Source organism: Nerophis lumbriciformis, linkage group LG10, assembly GCF_033978685.3.
Source record: "Nerophis lumbriciformis linkage group LG10, RoL_Nlum_v2.1, whole genome shotgun sequence".
Taxonomy (NCBI): Eukaryota; Metazoa; Chordata; class Actinopteri; order Syngnathiformes; family Syngnathidae; genus Nerophis; species Nerophis lumbriciformis.
The window spans coordinates 21,700,895-21,716,862 of record NC_084557.2 but is presented as its reverse complement, the minus strand read 5'-3'; positions in this window follow the sequence as shown (position 1 = coordinate 21,716,862).

Below are 15,968 nucleotides of genomic sequence, written 5' to 3'. Positions count from 1 at the left end.
CGTGTTGCCCTTTAAGCAGTAACCAATAGATTAGAAATAAATACAATGATTATATAACCGGAATGAAACTCAATATAAAGAAGTAAAAGTAGCAGTTCTTTACAAAAATACTCAAGTAAAAGTAAAATGTATGTTGCATTAAAACTATGCTGACAGGTACAATGTATTCACTGCTTTTTTTGTATGCGTAGCAAGTGCAAATGTCACAAATTGTGTCATTTTCTTATTTATTTAAATATATTTTGGATGCATTTGAACTTTTAATTCAAACTATCAACCCTGGTCTGGTGAAGATAATGTCCTTTATTGAAAAAAAAAATGTTCTTGAACAAAAAAACTAAAATAAAATAAAAACAGTTACATAGAAACTTGTAATTAATGAAAATGAGTAAAATTAACTGTTAAAGGTTAGTACTATTAGTGGACCAGCAGCACACACAATCCTGTGTGCTTCACGGACTGTATCCCTTGCAGACATATTATTTTAGGAACCAAAATATTTATAACAGAAGGAAACAACCTTTTTGTGTTAATGAGTGAGAATGAGGGAGGGAGGGTTTTTGGGTTGGTGCACTAACTGTAAGTGTATCTTGTGTTTTTTATGTTGATTTAATAATAAATAAAATTAAAAACTGGCCGTGCCAGCAACCTGAGGGTTCCTGGTTCAATACCCAGCTTCTACCAACCTAGTCATGTCCGTTGTGTCCTTAAACAAGACACTTCACCCTTGCTCCTGATGGGTCATGGTTAGGGCCTTGCATGGCAGCTCCCGCCATCAGTGTGTGAATGTGGAAATAGTGTCAAAGCGCTTTGAGTACCTTGAAGGTAGAAAAGCACTATACAAGTATAACCCATTTACCATTTAAAAAATAAATTAAAAAATAAAAAATATCAATTTGTTGGCTGTCTCACTTTTTTGATATCTTGAAATGAGTTAGCGAAGAAGAAGGCCATGCTCGGGTGCATGCATGAACGTGTGTGTGTGCGCGTGTAGTTCACAAAAGTACCCCGGTGACCTCCACATAGTGACACTGACGTGCAACAATGATGAATGCCCTGGGTGAGTGCAGTAAGGACCCACCTGCATAATGTTACAAAAGTCAGAAACCGTAAACGTTGCAAGATGCTGACCTCCCTGTCTAATTAAGTGCAGCATTTTGCGTTCAAAGGTGTCCCACCAACCACTTCACTCTTACGGTAACACGTTCAATTCCCTATTTACATTTACACCGAAACGCCTCACTGATGAATGATCCCGCAAAACTAAAAGTGGCTGTGCAAAATATGTACCAGTTTTGGACAATATGACATCTTAAACCTGGGTGGTGAAACGACAGTTTGACCCGGGTGAGAAAAAACTCAAGTGCACCACACACAGAGTGTATTTCAGTGTTAAGCTGTGACCCCTTGTTTTCCAATGAGAGGAAATGATCGTGCAGTGACCCACAGACCACTCAGCAAACCACTTCCTCTACTGTTATGATTTTAACCGCCTCATCCGACAATCCAGTCTCGCAAACACATCATGTCAAAACCATCACGACGCCTACCATCTTATGGTGTGTTGACAGAAACCTCAAAATTGCCATTTTCTATGATGCTGCCTCGAGAAACACGCATCCTTTTCACATTCTTTTACGCATGTAGCTGTTTTCCTGAACCTAAATACTTTGTTTTTGTCCTTCCTTTTGTCTACTGAGAACCAGCGTCCTCTGCGGTGGACATATGTGTTTCGCATAACGGAGCTATTCCATCCATCCATCCATTTTCTACCGCTTGTTCCCTTTTGGGGTCGCGGGGGGCGCTGGAGCCTATCTCAGCTACAATCGGGCGGAAGGCGGCGTACACCCTGGACAAGTCGCCACCTCATCGCAGGGCCAACACAGATAGACAGACTAACGGAGCTATTATTTTCCCAAAATGTGTAGAAATGGACAAATGTACACTGCAGAGGATGCTGTTTTTTTTTGTTTTTTTTCAAAAGATGTGCAACTTTACAAAATTACAAAGGGTGCAACACTGTGGCATCTTCACTGTAAGAACCTTGCATTAAAGGACCAGAGCAACCAATTATTTATTTTTCAAAATATTGTTTAGTTGTTGAGTAATGGGTAAATAACTAACTGTACTTGGAACGCCCCTTCTCCACGCCCCGTTGACGTTATCTGCAGATATTGGAGCCCATTTCCCTGCATAGACAGTTAATTGCATGTTTTTGTTGCCCTGGTCCATGATTACTTCAAAACTGACATGGTTACCATTATGAGCAAAAAATTAATATGAACAATAATATACAGATCATAGTCTGTGTTTCCCTATTTTCATTGACTGCCTTTCATGGGTATTTTCTTAAGCTTATTATGACAATTTTGATACTTGTTATTCTTTTCTTAAATAGTGTACGCCCCTGTGTGTTACCACCTTAGTAAAGCTGCTGGAAATGTGAATTAATCTTGAAGACAACTAAAGTATCATATGTACTTTCAGCATTTTTTGTCAAGTACAAAACATCAGTAGAAGAGGACGTAAAAAAGAAATACTAATGGCTTACCCTCTTTTCTCTGCTTTTTGGGCAGCGGTTTTCACAGCGCAGTTTGTGTCCTTTGCCGTGAGCATAAAGCGGTTGTACACTTTGGTGTTTACAATATGAATACTACTAAAGGGGTGCTATTATACTTGTCGGTACCTGTTTTATGTGTATTTGGGATCCCCATAAGTTCAAACAATTTGAAACTTTAGCGATGCATTCTGCCTTAGTTACCTCTGCGGATATCTCCATATAGGGTGGAGGTTTACCCAAAAAGCTTTGCGTGAGTCCACCATTTTTCTTCAGTTGTGGTCCAAAGTTGTAGTCAGTAAGTTCCTTCTCCTTCTCTATCCTCTTGTTGTGGGGCAGACTGGCTCGTACTGAAGTGTATTTCTAGTCTTGTCACCCCCTCCCGGGCAGGAGAGCAACACGGCAGTGCGGCTCGATCAAAAGAGACGTTGGAGACGAGCGTCATTAAACAGGTCTGCAGTACCTGGAGGACTCCTAACCTGGAGAGGCCGAATCACAGTCTTATATCTCTTCTTCCTGCGTCTGGGTATGTGTTAATTCAGAAGAACACAACCTGACAATGTAAGGAGATGTTCATGTCTGAAAAACAACTAATTTAAGTCATAACTTAAATGTTGGTTTGAGCGAGACAGGTAGTCTTTTCTTAAGGATAGGGCTATCACTTTTGCATTCCGAAGTCCCAATTAGAGCCTCTTTTCCTACGAGAAGTGATCCAATCCGCCTGCGAATATCAAACTCAATGTTTATTTCAATGTGCAAAAACTCTCCTTCGGGCCACACCCTCTTCGACTGTGTTTTCTCCCTTCAGACCGAATGCAATGGATGTCGAGTGGGTCTGACATAATATTGTGAGAGTCCAGTCCATAGTGGATCCAACATAATAGTAAGAGTCCAGTCCATAGTGGATCTAACATAATAGTGAGAGTCCAGTCCATAGTGGGGCCAGCAGGAGACCATCCCGAGCGGAGACGGGTCAGCCGTCTAAGGGGCCTTATCTTATTATGTGCTCAAATTGAAATATCACTATTTAATTAAACTTGGTGGTTCGCCTTCTTCAAGTTGGATATAAAGCTTCACCATTAACAAAACAGGATATGAGTTAATTAATTTACTTCAGTACATGCACACGCATTCTCCACTGTAGTAAGTAGCATAGAGTTCGAACCTATATCTGTCAGTACACTCGATACGAAAGTTCTAAAAACTACCACATGGCTGAAAGGGAGAAGACGCAGTTGAAGGGGGTGTGGCACGAAGGAGGGCTTCAGCACGTAAATAAGACCTCCCACAAAAGGGCGCATTCTATAACCTAATATGCAAAATGCAACATGTTATTTAAACCACAAGGAAGTGTTTTAAATGTAGAAAAAAAAATAATAGGATCGTGCATTTTGAATGCCTATGTTTGCAGGGTTTTGCAGGCTGCCTTTGTTGTGATGTCGCCGCAAGGTGGATGTTCTTATTTGGAGATTAGGTCAAACTCACGGCCAGAAGCTAAGAGGAAACCCAAAAAAGGTAGGATAGAGCAGTGGTTCTCAAATGGGGGTACGCGTACCCCTTGGGGTACTTGAAGGTATGCCAAGGGGTACGTGAGATTTTTTTTAAATATTCTAAAAATAGCAACAATTCAAAAATCCTTTATAAATATATTTATTGAATAATACTTCAACAAAATATGAATGTAAGTTCATAAACTGAACATCAAATCAAGTAGGCTATTCCATTCATTAACATAAACCCAGAGTTTCCCCCATGCCATGATGGTTTGACCCTCACTAAATGTCTGTCAAAAAGAACTGTGAAAAGAAATGCAACAATGCAATATTCAGTGTTGACAGCTAGCTTTTTTGTGGACATTTTCCATAAATATTGATGTTAAAGATTTATTTTTTTGTGAAGAAATTTTTAGAATTAAGTTCATGAATCCAGGTGGATCTTTATTACAATCCCCAAAGAGGACACTTTAAGTTGATGATTACTTCTATGTGTAGAAATCTTTATTTATAATTGAATCACTTGTTTATTTTTCAACAAGTTTTTAGTTACCGGTATTTGTATTTCTTTTTTTCCAAATAGTTCAAGAAAGACCACTACAAATGAACAATATTTTGCACCAATTTAATAAATCAGAAACTGATGACATAGTGCTGTATTTTACTTCTTTATCTCTTTTTTTTAACCAAAAATGCTTTGCTCTGATTAGGGGGTACTTGAATTAAAAAAATGTTCACAGGGGGTACATCACTGGAAAAAGGTTGAGAACCACTGGGATAGAGTATTGTCTTCATCTAATCGTGACATGTGCAAAATAATACAGTGTCACATAAATGCTGCCCAGTCTGTATCGAACGGAGAGACCGTTGTGACCGGGTGAATCTATATAATGTTATGAAGTTTATTTTCGACCATGCCTGGGGGAAAAAAAGCAGCGACCTCCTCAGGATATATATTTAAACAGCGTGCATTTTCAAAAGAAAAATTATGATTCTTGTGGAGAGGGTGTGGCATAGTTTCATTTGCAATCTGGGAAAGCCTCGAGAATCAAACATCTTGCAAACCGACTCAAAAACAAGTTATAAAAGCGACTGTGGAACACAATTTACAACAACGCATATACAATACATATTTTATGGACCATAAGGAGGTGTTTTAAACGTAGATTCAAATCATCATTGAATAGAATAGAATAGATCTTTATTGTCATTTTACATTGTACGACGAAATTGCAAGCAAACCCATTAGTGCAAATGTATAGATGAAACATAAAAACATAAGAACATTGGTACTAAGATAAAAATAAATAAATACAAACATAAAAACCAAACATACAGCTCATATGCACAGTCATTCTTTTGTATGCCTTGATTGTGTTCAGCGACACTATTGCCCTCGGGCAGCAGTTCAAAAAGTTTATGTCCGGGGTGAGATGTGTCCCTTATGATGTGTTGGGCCGTTTTTGAGGCACTTGGCACCGTACAGTTCATCTAGGGAGGGGGTAGAGCAGCCAGTGATCTTCATGGCAGTGTAGGGTTGTACGGTATACCGGTATTAGTATAGTACCGCGATACTAATGAATCATTTTCGGTACTATACCGCCTCTGAAAAGTACCGGTCCCGCACCCCATCAAGTGCAGACACGTATCTAGTCGATACTACTATGATTACGTCAATATTTTTTGGCATCACAGCATCTTGTTTCGTTTAAAAAAAATTCATATTATGTTTATAAACTCAGGAAATATGTCCCTGGACACATGAGGTCTTTGAATATGACCAATGTATGATCCTGTAACGACTTGGTATCGGATTGATACCCAAATTTGTGGTATCATCAAAAACTAATGTAAAGTATCAAACAACAGAAGAATAAGTGATTTTTACATTTTAACAAAAGTGTAGACAGAACATGTTAAAAGAGAAAGTAAGCGGATATTAACAGTAAATGAACGAGTAGATTAATAATTAATTTTCGACCACTTGTCCTTATTAATGTTGACAAAATAATAGAATGGAAAATGACACAATGTGTTACGGCATACGTCAGCAGACTAATTAGGAGTCTTTGTTTACTTACTACTAAAAGACAAGTTGTCTAGTATGTCCACTATTTTATTTAAGGACAAACTTGCAATAAGAAACTTATGTTTAATGTACCCTAAGATTTTTAGTTAAAATAAAGCCAATAATGCATATTTTTTGTGATCCCCTTTATTTACAAAAGTACCGAAATGTATCGAAATAATTTTGGTACCGGTACCAAAATATTGGTATCGGGACAACACTATGGCAGTGTTTATGTATATTGCTCACCTTCAAATAAGAAATACAAATATAGTCCATTTTTAATCACAAAATCTGTACCACGCTTTTTTGTTCAGTACAGCTCCATATCAAATTTGAATTCATGTACACATCAAAGAACAGTAATATTTCTCATAAATCAAGGTTTATTTTGGATATAAATCCCTGGAAAACTCAACCCTGCCAGAAACTTTTACCCAACTAAAACTCCAATTACATTGTCGATATATCAGAACCAACATTACATAATTAGGGAAGCCTCCGGGTTGATTAGGAATCAACAATTAGATAGTTTTGTGGGGCGCTGAAGAAACACAATCCCCTCTTTATACTCTAAGCACATGCGAGGGTTCAGGCTGAGTTTTATTTTGGATTTGAGGAGGTTTTTGCCAATAAAGCCAAACCTTTGAGATATCCGTAAGGTAATAATAAATCAACAGAGCAATGATTCATGCTCCACCTGTTGCACACGGCCATGTGGACTCTTCCAGGGACCGGTACAGTTTGTCCTGGCCATGTAGGTTCTGTGGTATGACCCCCTTTCTCCCTCTCTCTCTCTCTCCGTCGCTTTCTCTCCATCTCATTTCCCTCTCTCCATCCCTCTTTTCAGCCCGACGCAATTAGAGAGGCAAAGTGGGATAAGAGGAATGTGTTAGCATGCTTTGTGAGGGTTGAGAGAACGAGAGAGGGAGTACAAGTGAGAGAGTGAGAGATAAAGAGAGGGGGAAGATGAGAGAGAGACAGGCGAGGGGAGGAGAAGAAAAGAGAGAAGGCCTGTCTTAATTGGCCTGTGTAGCCACACTGGGCTGCGATGGTCTGGGCTTGACGAACCCAGTGCCTCAATAGTTGGCCGGGCCTTACATGCATCCCGTGCATCCGGCCAACCACAACTAACTCTAGTGTGCTCTTTGGCAGTTTCCAATGTCAGGCCTGGGAGAGTTGTGCCACCCACATCTACACTTCACTCCGCCATTCAGGAGGCCTCACTGATGGGATGAATGCTGCGGTTTTGGAGATTATGGTTTGTTTAGCCCCGCCACTTTAGGCTGAGGTAGTATTTTGGAATTCGTCATTCGTGGCAATTCTTCTGAGGTGACGCTAAACTGTCCACATCAGATGGCACTTTTGCTGGCGGGTGTGAATATAAGTCGGTCATTTGCACACACACCAAACTCCGAACAAAAATTTACAACAAAAATATTTCGAAACGAGGTTGATTGGCAACACTAAATTGGGCCTAGTGTGTGAATGTGAGTGTGAATGTTGTCTGTCTATCTGTGTTGGCCCTGCGATGAGGTGGCGACTTGTCCAGGGTGTACCCCGCCTTCTGCCCCCACTCGACATAATTATCATCTCTTAAGACTGACAGAGTTCAATATTTATCAAAATGCTTGTTTAACCTATCAAGTCATTTACAGGTTGAATCTTAGGCTCTGTAGCTTGGTTCCTATCTACCATCCCCAGCATGCCCACAACACTCGTAACTTAGATCTGATATCAGGGAAACATTGTTTACTGGATTGTACCGTTCGAAGTGTTGTATGCAGGGGACCAAAGATTTGGAACCGGCTTAATGAGAGCCTCAAGATGCTGTATCCATTCTCCAACTTCAAAAAGAAACTGAAAACTTACCTATTAACCACCTATATTTAATGCCTCATGTGGGGTAGACTACTGTTGGGTTTTGCATGGTTGAATGAATGTATGTATGTATGTGTATGCTTGCTTTAGTACTATTATCTTGTGTTAATCATATAGCGTTGTTTTTTTTTGTTTTTTTTGTGTTTTTTTTGTTTTTTGTTGTTGTGCTTGCTACCATGTTTCATCATTCCATGTATATACTGTCCTCTGGACCCCCTGTCAACAGCTTCTTCTAGCTTATTTGGGGGACCCTTTCACGTACCAACATCTTTAAATGATGATATTTCACTACTATTGTAATTGTTATATGGTATTGTGAATAAACTTGAAACTTGAAACTTGAAACTTGAAACAGCTGAGATAGGCTTCAGCACCTCCCGCGACACCTAAAAGGACAAGCGGTAGAAAATGGATGGATGGATATTTCGAAACGACCTCAAAATTATCAATTTCTTGGCCATTGCTTGCTTGTTTTATATAAAGCAGCAATGTTCATCTCAATTGTTTTGGGGGCCACATTTCCAGGGTCAGTTTTCTCCGCTCACTATTAGTATTATTGTGTATATCCAGTAGAACCAGCATCCTCTACAGCAGTGGTTCTCAAATGGGGGTACGCGTACCCCTGGGGGTACTTGAAGGTATGCCGAGGGGTACGTGAGATTTTTTTTAAATGTCTGTCAAAAAGAACTGTGAAAAGAAATGCAACAATGCAATATTCAGTGTTGACAGCTAGATTTTTTGTGGACATGTTCCATAAATATTGATGTTAAAGATTTCTTTTTTTGTGAAGAAATGTTTAGAAGTAAGTTCATGAATCCAGATGGATCTCTATTACAATCCCCAAAGAGGGCACTTTAAGTTGATGATTACTTCTATGTGTAGAAATCTTTATTTATAATTGAATCACTTGTTTATTTTTCAACAAGTTATTTTTATATCTTTTTTTCCAACTAGTTCAAGAAAGACCACAACAAATTAGCAATATTTTGCACTGTTATACAATTTAATAAATCAGAAACTGATGACATAGTGCTGTATTTTACTTATTTATCTCTTTTTTTCAACCAAAAATGCTTTGCTCTGATTAGGGGGTACTTGAATAATGTTCACAGGGGGTACATCACTGAAAAAAGGTTGAGAACCACTGCTCTACAGCAGACATTTTATTTTGGTGTATTTATTCTAACAGGAGAAAAAATGTGTGACTAAGGCCATGTCTGCACTAAGTCGTTTAACCCCTGAAACAAATTGTAGGAGCCTAAATGCTGTTTAGGTTAATTTACATTTTATGGAAAGTGCTTTATGTTTATTCAACCAAAATGGGACTATTTACTTTATTTGCATGCTTAGAATAATCATAAGGTACACTTTATTTGTAATTATTACATTTGTCTAAATAATTTGATGACGTAACTGTTTGATTGCATATATGGCGGAAGGATATGTGTGGTAGGTTGGTTTTTTGGACACAGTGCATTATGGGTAATGGCAGTCAGGTGCGAGGGAATTGAGCCACACAGTTTTTTGACCTCACATTTACTTTTTCTTACTCATGCTTTTTCTAACTCTTAATGTAACAAACTCTCTTTATTTTGCCATTCATTTGTTCCCACATCGTTATTGTTTTACGCGTTTGAATAATTAAGTGACAAGTAAACTATACAAAACGAAGAGGAGCATCTGGAGTTTTTGTTTGTTGTCACAGCCACAAGCGGAGCCAGGAGAAAGTAGAGGAGCGTCAAGCTAAGGCTTCATTAGGAATCTACACAAATAATTAATTTTGTCCACTAGCGACGCTGAGATCATTATTCATGCGTTCGTTACGTCTCGTCTCGATTACTGTAACGTATTATTTTCGGGTCTCCCTATGTCTAGCATTAAAAGACTACAATTGGTACAAAATGCGGCTGCTAGACTTTTGACAAGAACAAGAAAGTTTGATCATATTACGCCTATACTGGCTCACCTGCACTGGCTTCCTGTGCACTTAAGATGCGACTTTAAGGTTTTACTACTTACGTATAAAATACTACACGGTCTAGCTCCAGCTTATCTTGCCGATTGTATTGTACCATATGTCCCGGCAAGAAATCTGCGTTCAAAGAACTCCGGCTTATTAGTGATTCCCAGAGCCCAAAAAAAGTCTGCGGGCTGTAGAGCGTTTTCTATTCGGGCTCCAGCACTATGGAATGCCCTCCCGGTAACAGTTAGAGATGCTACCTCAGTAGAAACATTTAAGTCCCATCTCAAAACTCATTTGTATACTCTAGCCTTTGAATAGCCCCCCTTTTTTAGACCAGTTGATCTGCCGTTTCTTTTCTTTTCTCCTCTGCTCCCCACTCTCCCTTGTGGAAGGGGAGACACACAGATCCGGTGGCCATGGATGGGGTGCTGGCTGTCCGGGGTCGGGACCCGGGGTGGACCGCTCGCCTGTGCATCGGTTGGGAACATCTCTGCGCTGCTGACCCGTCTCCGCTCGGGATGGTTTCCTGCTGGCCCCACTGTGGACTGGACTCTTACTGTTATGCTGGATCCACTATGGACTGGACTCTTACTGTTATGCTGGATCCACTATGGACTGGACTCTCACAATATTATGTTAGACCCACTCGACATCCATTGCATTCGGTCTCCCTAGAGGGGGGGGGTTACCCACATATGCGGTCCTCTCCAAGGTTTCTCATAGTCATTCACATCGACGTCCCACTGGGGTGAGTTTTTCCATGTGGGCTATACCGAGGATGTCGTTGTGGCTTGTGCAGCCCTTTGAGACACTTGTGATTTAGGGCTATATAAATAAACATTGATTGATTGATTGATTGATTGAATTAGCCTAAGCCTCGTTTCAGCCACACTAAACCATCGTTTAAGGTGCCCCTCATTGGATATTTTTCCTACATGGGTAAGTGTGCCGTCTATTTCTTGAATCTCCGGCTCTTAGCTTTGTATGGACTAATTGATCGTTTACAAGCTGGGTTCGGAGAGGAAGTGACGCCATAAAAACCGCGGCCCTCACAGGAAGTGACATCAGAAAGAACGCGCCAAAGCCAGCTACGTAACAACCCGTTCGGTAACTCGGCGGCAACCACTAGAAATATGAAGGCGAGTCATCCAGACATGCCCGTGTTTCTCCTTCTTGGATATGTACAGACGCTTGTGGAAATCACACATGAATACCTTAAAGGCCTACTGAAATGCGATGTTCTTATTTAAACGGGAATAGCAGGTCCATTCTATGTGTCATACTTGATCATTTCGCGATATTGCCATATTTTTGCTGAAAGGATTTAGTAGAGAACATCGACGATAAAGTTCGCAACTTTTGGTCGCTGGTAAAAAAGCCTTGCCTCTACCGGAAGTAGCAGACGAGTAGCGTGACGTCACAGGTTGTGGAGCTCCTCACATCTGCACATTGTTTACAATCATGGCCACCAGCAGCGAGAGCGATTCGGACCGAGAAAGCGACGATTTCCCCACTAATTTGAGCGAGGATGAAAGATTTGTGGATGAGGAAAGTGAGGGTGAAGGACTAGAGGGCAGTGGGAGCGATTCAGATAGGGAGGATGCTGTGAGAGGCGGGTGGGACCTGATATTCAGCTGGGAATGACTAAAACAGTAAATAGACACAAGACATATATATACTCTATTAGCCACAACACAACCAGGCTTATATTTAATATGCCACAAATTAATCCCGCATAACAAACACCTGCCCCCTCCCGTCCATATAACCCGCCAATACAACTCAAACACCTACACAACACACTCAATCCCACAGCCCAAAGTACCGTTCACCTCCCCAAAGTTCATACAGCACATATATTTCCCCAAAGTCCACAAAGTTACGTACGTGACATGCACATAGCGGCACGCACGTACGGGCAAGCAATCAAATGTTTGGAAGCATACTCACGGTACCGTGTCTGCGTATCCAACTCAAAGTCCTCCTGGTAAGAGTCTCTGTTGTCCCAGTTCTCCACAGGCCAATGGTAAAGATTGACTGTCATCTTTCGGCAATGTAAACAATAAAACACCGGCCGTGTTTGTTCTTGCTGAAGTCGGCCTCAATACACCGCTTCCCTCCTACAGCTTTCTTCTTTGCTGTCTCCATTGTTCATTGAACAAATTGCAAAAGATTCACCAACACAGATGTCCAGAATACTGTGGAATTTTGCGATGAAACAGACGACTTAATAGCTGGCCCCCATGCTGTCTCAAAATGTCCTCTACAATCCACGACGTCACGCGCTGACGTCATCATACCGAGACGTTTTCAGCAGGATATGTCGCACGAAATTTAAAATTGCACTTTAGTAAACTAACCCGGCCGTATTGGCATGTGTTGCAATGTTAAGATTTCATCATTGATATATAAACTATCAGACTGCGTGGTCGGTAGTAGTGGGTTTCAGTAGGCCTTTAAGAGAAGAAAACGGGTGATTGCAGCTATTTGGGATACAACACATCTCAGACGGCAACATAGCAGTATTGAGCGACGATTTTGGATAAGGCCTGGAAGAACGGCAGCCTGGTGGAATATGTTTGTCAACAAGTGTGCTGTGCCTGAGGAACAGCAAGAGAACTTTCGAACGTCCGGGTCAGCTGTGATTCTACTTAGTTAAAAACGTTTCTCTCGAAGGAGAGACAACGACAATGCGGGCTCCTGTGGACAAGGGAAGACTACGAAAAATAGCGAATGCATTTGGACTGGCAAAGCAGACTATTACTAGTTATTGTCCGCGATGTATGTCGAGCGATTACTCAACGTCTAGTTTTGTACTCCATAACTATTGTAAAGCCATGAAGTGGTTGCGGCCGTCAAGTACAACCGCCAATTTCAACCTCCAAGCACAATGTCCTGTTGTTGGTTGTTGTAAAATGTTCTTTATCACATTGTTAACTTTCACACTTCCATTACAGATATGATTAATGTATGATGTCTCAGGTGTGATTCACTACAATAGGGCTAATCGAACAGCTGCTGATGGTGAGGCAAGCAAGGTTTACTGTTAAAAGAAATGTGGCGATAGTCTACATGGAAACACAGGGTAAGGATACACTTCCAGGTCAGAGGTGACTATGACGGGCGCATTTTTTCCACGCATGCGTAATAGGTCGCGTGGGGAAGGGGTCTTAAACGACCATTGTGTGTGATTGGACAAGGGTAAGGTTAGGTGGGATTTACCCTGGATAATCTCAGTCATAGTCTTATTGTGTATATTCAGTAGAACCAGCATCCTCTACAGCAGACATTTTATTTTTGGTGTATTTCTTCTTACAGGAGAAAATAATGTGTGACTGAGGGGAAAAATGTGTAAGTGCCAAAAAAGAAAGGACTTGAAGTTATGTAAAACACAAGTGTGAACCCCAGTGTTCTATGTCTGCTAGAAAGGGTATCAAATGTCAACGCAAGGATCAGCCAGTGTGAACATTGGTCCAAATTCCTCTATACAACAGGAGCACTTTTTCTGCAATAACGTTTGTTTTTCCCAGATTTGAACTAAACCCGGTGGCCGGTATGGTGTCATTCCTGGGGCAGATAAAGCCCCTCAGTCGCCAGTTGAATAACACTGTAATAAAGGTATTTTTTATATTAAAAATGGGGGGGAAAAAGTTCAAAAAGCTACTGTGGTACATCAACAAAAATACTTGTTATTTTAAGACTTAAATAAAATGTTTACATTTAAAAATAAATATGGTTGTTCAAAAAAATACGGGATTAGTCCTTTATATACGCAGATTAATCAGACCATTTATTTTGACTGTAAATGCTATTTTAGTTTAACCATGGATGATTACCTGAAGGGTGCAGCGGGTGGTTATACGGTCAGTGATCAGGTCAATGCATACATCAGTGCAAAGATGAGTGAGGAGACTCCGACTTCAAAATACGGTACTTTTAAATAAAACTGTTAGCAAGTTTTGAACAAATACATCATTTGAATTCAAGTAGAACATTTAAAAAAAAATATTCCTGACTGACATTTTGACAATAGAAATTGATTTTGTGTGAAAATATTGGTGTCTTTTTTCAATGTAATTTAAATTATGGAAATAAGTAACTTATTGTGATTAATCGTAGTTAATCAAAAATCGTAAGTGTGATTATTCGGATTTAAAAAATAATCGTTTGACAGTACTTTAAAAAAAAAAAATACTCCCTGATCTTATTGGACAGTTTTAAGGAAGTATGCCGCAGCACATTAGTGTCCCATGAGAAATCATCACGGAATGTATCCAATTTCACACACTGTAATATCCGGACTATAGAGCGCATCTAAATATAAGCCACACCCAGTTATTGATTCACAAATGTAACATGCTCAGTGGCCTTGTGGTTAGAGTGTCCGCCCTGAGAATGGTAGGTCGTGACTTCAAACCCCGGCCGAGTCATACCAAAGACTATAAAAATGGGACCCATTACCTCCCTGCTTGGTACTCAGCATCAAGGGTTGGAATTGGGGGTTAAATCACCAAAAAATGATTCCCGAGCACAGCCACCGCTGCTGCTCACTGCTCCCTTCACCTCCCAGGAGGTGGAACAAGGGGATGGGTCAAATGTAGAGGGTAATTTCACCACACCTAGTGTGTGTGTGTTATCAGTGGTACTTTAACTTTACCTTTTACCTGTAACACGGCTCACAGTCAGAAGTCATTGAGCACCATATTCATCCTCCTCTTCCTCCTGAGCACTGGAACCAATGAGGTCATCTTCTTTCGGTGCTGAAGTTGAAAGTACTCAAAATGGCTTAGTCTGAATTTTTCTCAGCCTCTTTTTCACTTTTACTTTCGTCTTGTAGCAGTCCGGCCTTTCGTGGCTCGTTGGTGGTGGATTTCCATTCCGTTTCCTTTTGCGATGGCCCGGTCGATCCTCTTTGGCTTTGGCGCTGCGTTGTATGCATTCTAACGTGTCTTCGCCATCATGAAAGTAAGTGCATAACGCTGATGATGCCTTTCATTTAATGTAAACAATTTCATTGGTCAAATGCGGGGGTCTGCAACCTGCGGCTCTAGAGCCGCATGGCGCCGCCCTAGTGGCTCCCTGGAGCTTTTTCAAACATGCATGAAAATAGAAAAAGATGGGGGGAAAAAAATATTTTTGTTTTAATAGGGTTTCTGTTGGAGGACAACATGACACAAACACCTAATTGTTAGAAATCCCACTGTTTATATTAAACATGATTCTCTAATGAGCGCCGTTTTGTCCTACTAATTTTGGCGGTCCTTGAACTCACCGTAGTTTGTTTACATGTGTAACTTTCTTCAATGATGCCAGAGAAAGACATATTTTATGCCACTCCTTCTTTGTCTCATTTCGTCCACCAATCTTTTTATGCTGCGCATGAATGCACAAAGGTAAAATTTGTTGATGCTATTGACTTGTGTGGAGTGCTAATCAGGCATATTCAACCAGTGCATGACTGCAAGCTAATCGATGCCCTCCATCCATCCATTTTTTACCACTTGTCCCGTTCAGGGTCGCAGGGGGAGCTGGAACCTATCTCAGCTGCTTGCTTTATGTACGTATTGCATCATTATGCCTCACTTGTAGGTATATTTGAGCTAATTTAATTTCCTATGTCCTCTGTGTATTTAATTTAAACTCGCATTTCTCATGACATATTATCTGTATGTAATATTGGCTGCATTTCTGATAGTGGTTTGTGTGCCATGTTGTTCCAGACCACAGCAAACGTAACCCAGCTTGCAAAGATTGTTATAAATCCATTCGAGGAAGACAGCCCGCCATTTCCTTTAACTTCGACAGACACATCTATACCTTTTGGCCATTAAAAGCCAGTCATTTCCAGTAGTTGTCTCACCCTATGAGAAGTCTGCGTTTTACTAATGTTTTCCAATGTTGTAAAAATGTGTAGAATAAATGTTAGGTTTCAACATTTCTGTCAATGAAGACTTGTGTCAGCCTGCGATACATAGTCATTTTGATAGTAGGCTAATATAGCTAATA